The sequence below is a fragment of the Sinocyclocheilus rhinocerous genome, unplaced genomic scaffold (assembly GCF_001515625.1).
Source record: "Sinocyclocheilus rhinocerous isolate Xijiao unplaced genomic scaffold, SAMN03320098_v1.1 scaffold839, whole genome shotgun sequence".
NCBI lineage: Eukaryota > Metazoa > Chordata > Actinopteri > Cypriniformes > Cyprinidae > Sinocyclocheilus > Sinocyclocheilus rhinocerous.
Window position 1 is genome coordinate 1402542 of NW_015652287.1, and position 6494 is coordinate 1409035.

The 6494-nt window shown below is 37.5% G+C and overlaps 1 protein-coding gene across 1 annotated transcript in view; it reads left to right on the forward strand.

The window, feature by feature from the left end:
* The window catches only part of LOC107714429 (myelin basic protein-like), a 30204-nt gene that overhangs the window by 1413 nt on the left and 22297 nt on the right, over window positions 1-6494 (forward strand). Inside the window, exon 2 of the mRNA XM_016520262.1 lies at window positions 1502-1550. The gene's annotated coding sequence lies outside the window, so the exon portion shown is untranslated. The remainder of the gene's footprint in view (window positions 1-1501; window positions 1551-6494) is intronic.

Here is a 6494-nt window from a genome sequence, read left to right on the forward strand (position 1 = left end):
TAAAGAATATCTCTTTGGATTTGAGACTTTAGTCTTTGCAACTTTACAGATCTTCTTTATGCACCAAGAGCTTGTAACACTCCAAAGAGAAAGGAAAAATTGAAATCGCATCATATGACCCCTTTAAAACATAAGTTCACCCTGGAAGTGGAACTTAAAACAGTCTTGCTCATTACACTTTAAGTCTAAGGAACAAGAATGTGCAAAATGTTTATGTACATGTACTCTGTGATGTGCACTAGAGATCAGTTTTTGTTTCATGGAGCATCCATTTTTACTTCAGTGTCTTCCGTGTGAATGTATCATCTTTGCAGACCACAACAACTGTGATGAGTTTGTAACTACAGCCTCCAGAAAAATTAAGGGAAAAAATGTGGTATACCTTTGCATCCTGTGCCATGATATGTAACCACCGGCTCATTTGAAACAACGGAGTGTCTCATGGGAGTGTCTCACCTGCCAACTGTGTTTGATGAATTCTTGCTTTCTGTGGATGGTCAGTTTCACACACACCTTTTAAAAATGGCAGAACGACTTCCTCTGGAGTACAGATCCATGCCTAGATTCAGTGAGAAAAGAAATTCAAAAAACACAGACTGTTTTTCCTCCTCTTTTTATGCTATAGGCCTAGTTATTCTAGTGGGTGAGACTTTCTCATGGGCAGACAGATAGGTCTGCAGAGTGACACATTACAAATGGTGAACAGTCCCAGTTCTGATACTGGTGATATATCAGCACTCCTGTAAGGCCTTTTAGCCAATCAGATTTGAACTTTTATTAACATTTAACTTTTATCTTTAAAATTTACTCACACTTATGTCATTCCAAACCATTATGAATTTCTTTCAAAATTGTCTAGGAGCTCTTGATCCTTGATTCATGTAATGTCATAGTTCTTGAATTATTATTTTTGATGAATTTCTAAGGCTAAGGAGCCATCCGGAGATATGAAGCAAATGTTTTACAGCAAAAGGATACAAGAGTTTGGATTTCCAAGAGGGCACTGTTGTTTCAACTATGAAGTGGAAGTTATATCCGAATTGGAAGCTATATCTGAGTGCACAAATGCTGTGTATAGAGAGCTTTGAGGGATCAACGTTTCTTGCCAAACAAGAATGTGACAAAATACAGAGATACCCAGGTTAACTTTGAAAGAGCTGCTGTCTTGAGTATCTAAGAACAGAGAAAAGTGAACCGGATGCCTTTATAGGAGGGTGTATTATGGTATAAGACTATTCCATAGTACATTATTCCAAGAACAAATATTTAGTTTATCTCAACTGGCTAGACCTGAACCTCATTGCAAGCTAATAAAAATTGTTTAACAAAGTGTATTTGATTAATCAAGTAGTTAATCTGAATTAATATGCAACATTTTTTTGTGTTTGTTTTTTGTAGCACAAACTCTTCTCAAATACCAAATATCAGTTTGATTATATAAAGTAAAATTTTTTTGCCTTTCTAATTATTAATAAACATCGATTTTTCCATTTTGTCTCAGGAGCATGGGGCAGCATCTTGGAAAACATGAGCCACTTTCTGTTCCCAAGGTATGTATATCTGTCTGTCTGTCTGTCTATATGCATATATTAGGGGTGTAACGGTTCAGTTTGTATCATCGGTACAGTTCAGGATATGCTGTTTAGAGAAAAGGGAATATACTGTCAAATAAAAATAAAGAAAATAAGAACAAATAATACAAGCAACAGCACAAATAAATACAATATAGCAAAGATAGAAATAAAATTAACAGTGCTTTTGATGACGGCATAAATGACTGGTCATATTCGAGCATAAAGCACTCACATTGAAGAAAGTTTACAAAGAGTGACTGTTTTGTCCACATTTTAATCTGAGCAACCCTATGACTCTCAAAAGATTTTAATAATAAAAAACTACTACTACAACTAAAAATTATAGCTGTAAATAGAACACTAATTTGGCCTATTTTTAAATATTAGCTGATAAATATATAAATTCATGCATATACAGTATACTAGCGGTGTAACAGTTCTCTGTAAAAAAAAAAAAAAAAAAACATACCATTCTCCACCCACGGCTCGGCATGCACTTGCACCACGGTTCAACTTAAATCTGACAAGGCACCTGTAATATTGTTTGTTACAAATAACACGTAAAACAGACAGGGTTCAGCTAATGTATGTTTCTGTGGATGGATACACATTCTGGCTTCCCATTATATTACAACAACAGCGATGAGAGAAGAAAAAAAAATCGGGTGCCTTGCATTGTTGCAGTAATTTAACCTTCATCCTGGGGAAAAAGTAAGTACACCATTTGTGATTGTCACTTCTTCACGTTAGATTCAATAATTTCTGACAGGTTGACAAAATCAAGGCATTCACCATCCTGGATGCAAAGACTGGTCTCACACGTGTCTCGGTGAGAAATCATAAATGCCGTTTCAGAAATCAATGCTGATAAATGTCCTATAGTGTTTCAAAAACGCATGAAGCAGCTAATCAAAGGACAACCATTTACATCATTAATACTGTTTGGGAATATATCCATTAAGGCAAGAGATAAGCATCTTCAGATATGAAGAGATTAGTAGCTGCAAACCCTAAAATCAAGCCAAGCCATTTCATTATATAGTCTCTAAGGTGCTACAGTATGTGTGGGCTACTGTCCCAGTCCACAGGGAGTGTTACATTAGATCCCAGTGCAACAGAAGCTACATGCTGCCCTCTTGTTGATAATCATGGATTACAGAAATTACTTGAAATTACCAACTGCTTGGTAGTAAATGTCATGTTACAGTGAGATAATCACTCCCTGTATATCAGCTGATAAGCCAGGATGGAGAATGATGCTTATAGAAATGTTGCATTTACATCTAAAGCTCTGCTGTGTTTCAGAACTGCTGCTTGGCCTCATCTGTTTATCACATAGGCTATTCCATCAATACCATGATGCAGCACTTGGTATTAGCATGTCTTGGGACTAATTAATATGCTCAGAGAAGAAAAGAACTGTTGCTCTGGTGATTCTGAAATGCTGGAGCCAAAGCCTATCATCAAAATAATTGGCTACTATTACAGTACATCTCAGAATGCTGTCGCCCACAGACATAAGGCATCTGTCACCGATCACTATCAAAAAAGAAGTTTGTGTTGTTTGTTTGTTTCAGTTTTTTTTAAAGAGCAGCAGTGGTTTCCCCATTTGCTGCTTCTTCCATTTTGTTTCATGTCAGTTTTTCCAGAGGGGATGCTTTAGTTCTCTTGAACACACAGGCACTAGCACTAAATTCATTTTCAACAAATAGGCAAATTACAAAAAAAAAACTACCACTTCTATAGCCCTTCTCAATTCTTAAAGCACTTGTATACAGTATATATATATATATATATATATATACACACCCACCAGAAGTGAATGAAAAGTAACCAATGACAATTAAACCAAAATAAATTCAGCTGTGTAGACCATTTGAAAAATAGCTGGCCTCCATTATGACTACTTATCTGTGCTATCTAGCAATGACTGGTGCCCCCTAGGGTAGTGGGAGTGTACTCCGCATATAGGGAGTGGTGCTACTGGTGGTTGTGTATATATATATATATATATATATATACACAACCACCAGTAGCACCACTCCCTATATGCGGAGTACACTCCCACTACCCTAGGGGGCACCAGTCATTGCTAGATAGCACAGATAAGTAGTCATAATGGAGGCCAGCTATTTTTCAAATGGTCTACACAGCTGAATTTATTTTGGTTTAATTGTCATTGGTTACTTTTCATTCACTTTCCATTCAGTTGTTAATCACATGATTACACATAACAAAATAAATTCAAAAGTTCAGTGTTTTTTCCCCTAGTTTTACATTACAAAAAGAAAAGATGGAGATTTCAGTAATGTGATCAGAAATTCCATGTATTGATTTAAGAAGAGCAGTAAGGAGAAGTGAAGTGTGTTTACAGTGTGTTTTGAAAGCCTTTACTGTGCATTTTTACAGTGTGTTGTGAAAACAAGTGTTCACACGCAGTTTAACATTTGGATCAAGTGTAGTGCAGTGTAGTTATAAAAAAAGGAAGAGAAAGGACAACCCAGGCAAAAGATCCACTTGTACCAGGATTACAAAAAAATCCCAATGTTAACCGATATCTTATTTGTTGCACATTTGCATAGATTCATGTCAGGTAGTACTAGTTAAACACATTTTGAGTCTCCTATGCAGACAGAGCTACACTAGCATAATATATATATTTTTTCAAGTGAAATGCAGCATTTGTATTCCAAGCTGTTTGAATTTCTGTGAAACACCTGACTTTGTATTCTGGACAGACTTTTCAAAGAGCCTGTTAAACTTTTGCACTGGACCTACGCCGTAGCCTTTGCACAGTGGTCTACACGGATCATAGTTCATAGATCACTGTAAAAAAAATTCCGTAAAATTTACGGTAAAAAACCGGCAGCTGTGGTTGCCGGAATTTTACCGTAAAAAAATACGGTAGCAACGTTTTAGGTTTTACGGTTTTAACTTAAATTTGCAGTTAAATACCGTAATTTCATTAACTGATATAATGTTAATATACCAACCTATTGAAGTACTAAAATCTGTTTTGTACCTTTGTAATACACTGATAACCTGGCAAAATGTGCTCAAGTCTAGTTGTGTAACGTTAAGGCTGCCACTACTTTTCTGTACTTTGAACTGATAAAACCTGAATCCTTACATTGGAAAGCATCGTGGATGGTTCCCTAATCTCAGCCCGGCAATAAACTGTCCAGGGGTCCAGAAACCGTAGCGGAATTCCTGCATATTGCACACAAAGCCGCAAAGCACTTTGTGCGTTAGACAAGCTCTGATCTGACTGGGATGGCTTTTACGCAACTTTCCAGAGTAAAGGGCGCACAAGTTATGAATCCATCTGGAAACCAAATTGTTTACAATGTGCTGAATTGATATAAAAAGTACTAGTCACTGGATTTGATGATGTGGCAAATCAAAGATATACTCTAGTTTTGTCTTGTAATATAGTTTTGTTTAAGACAGTAAGTAGCAAGGAAACTAGATATAGATGTATTTATTACTTTTGGGGCAAACTGAAATTCGCATGCAGAAACACACATGCAGAAGTCTGTTATTTCCCTACTACCATTCATAGCCATTATTTGAGTTGGTGTACAAATGGTGTGAAATGTGGGAAGTGTATAGGTGTGGACAGCAGTTTATTACTGAGAAGTTGTTCCACATCATGATATCATCAGCAGGTGGATTGCTTGAGTGGAATAATACGAATGTTTATCTTCACTCTAAATTAGGCTGCTTAAAAAAATTACAATTTTTATTACAAGCTTTTTGTGGCAATAACCATGCATACAAAAACAATAATAGCTATGTTTTTCTCTGCATGCGTGTTCTAGAGTGAGTGAGCAGATGACACAGTGGTGTTTCTACTGCATGCTTAAGGTTGTTGGAGCTAACACCAGCTGGCACAGGCTCCAGAGAGACTACAGGCTTCTGCGTCCATATTCAAAAGCTCATATTGTTCAGAAAGCTAGTCTGTCACTGCCTTCACTGTTCACTGCCCAAACGTCATTGTTCTCTTTCTCTTGCTCTGTGTGGAAATTATGTTATTATCTACTACTAGTCCAGTGGTTCTAACTACAGGGCTCCAAACTGCGACTAAAACGCATTTGCGACCAAAAATATTAATTTGCGAGTGAAGTTTTTGCTGAGGTCGCCACTGGCGACTATATATATTTACATGTCATAACTTAGCATGTAATGCCCTTTTTCCTGATTGTTTTGCGATCACATCTTTTATGTTCACGTATTAAACAGACTATGCTTGCGCATCAACGTTTTAGTGGAAAAAAGAGTTTCAAACAGTCCTCATCTCTGCCGCACAGCAGCATTGACGGCACACCTGCTAAACGCAGCTCAGTTGTGCAGCGCGAGAGAGATGTGACATGATGGATGGGATCCATCACACAGCGCCTGAAAATAGGCTAACTTCCGTCAACATAACCAACGTGACCACCTGCTTGCACAGAGAGCGTGCTGGGGACTATTTTTCAGGCGGAATGAGAGTATAGTTCCTAGTCATATCGGCCTAGAAAATCGCAACTTTTCATTTTCCGTCGGTCTTAGTACACAATGTAACTACAGAAGAGTCAAGTTTTAAATAGGAAAAATATAGAAACTCTTAGGTCATTTTTGAGCAAGATGCTAACGGTCTAATCAGATTCAATGATCTATGCTAAGCTACAGCTAAAAGTGCTACCGCCAGACCTGGAGATCGGCTGAATGGATTCGAAAACAGTAAAACTAAACTGTTTAACTGTGGGAGTTGGAAAATTAGCCTATTTTCAAAAATAGTGGAGTGTTCCTATAATGCACAAACACTGAAGCGTACAGAACTGAAGTCTCACCTTCGCCATCAGTTTTAGCTTTCTTAGCCGGCGGCGTTCCCTTCTCTTTTTTGGTCTCGGCCTTCCTTTTCGCTGGAGTGACGGGGGG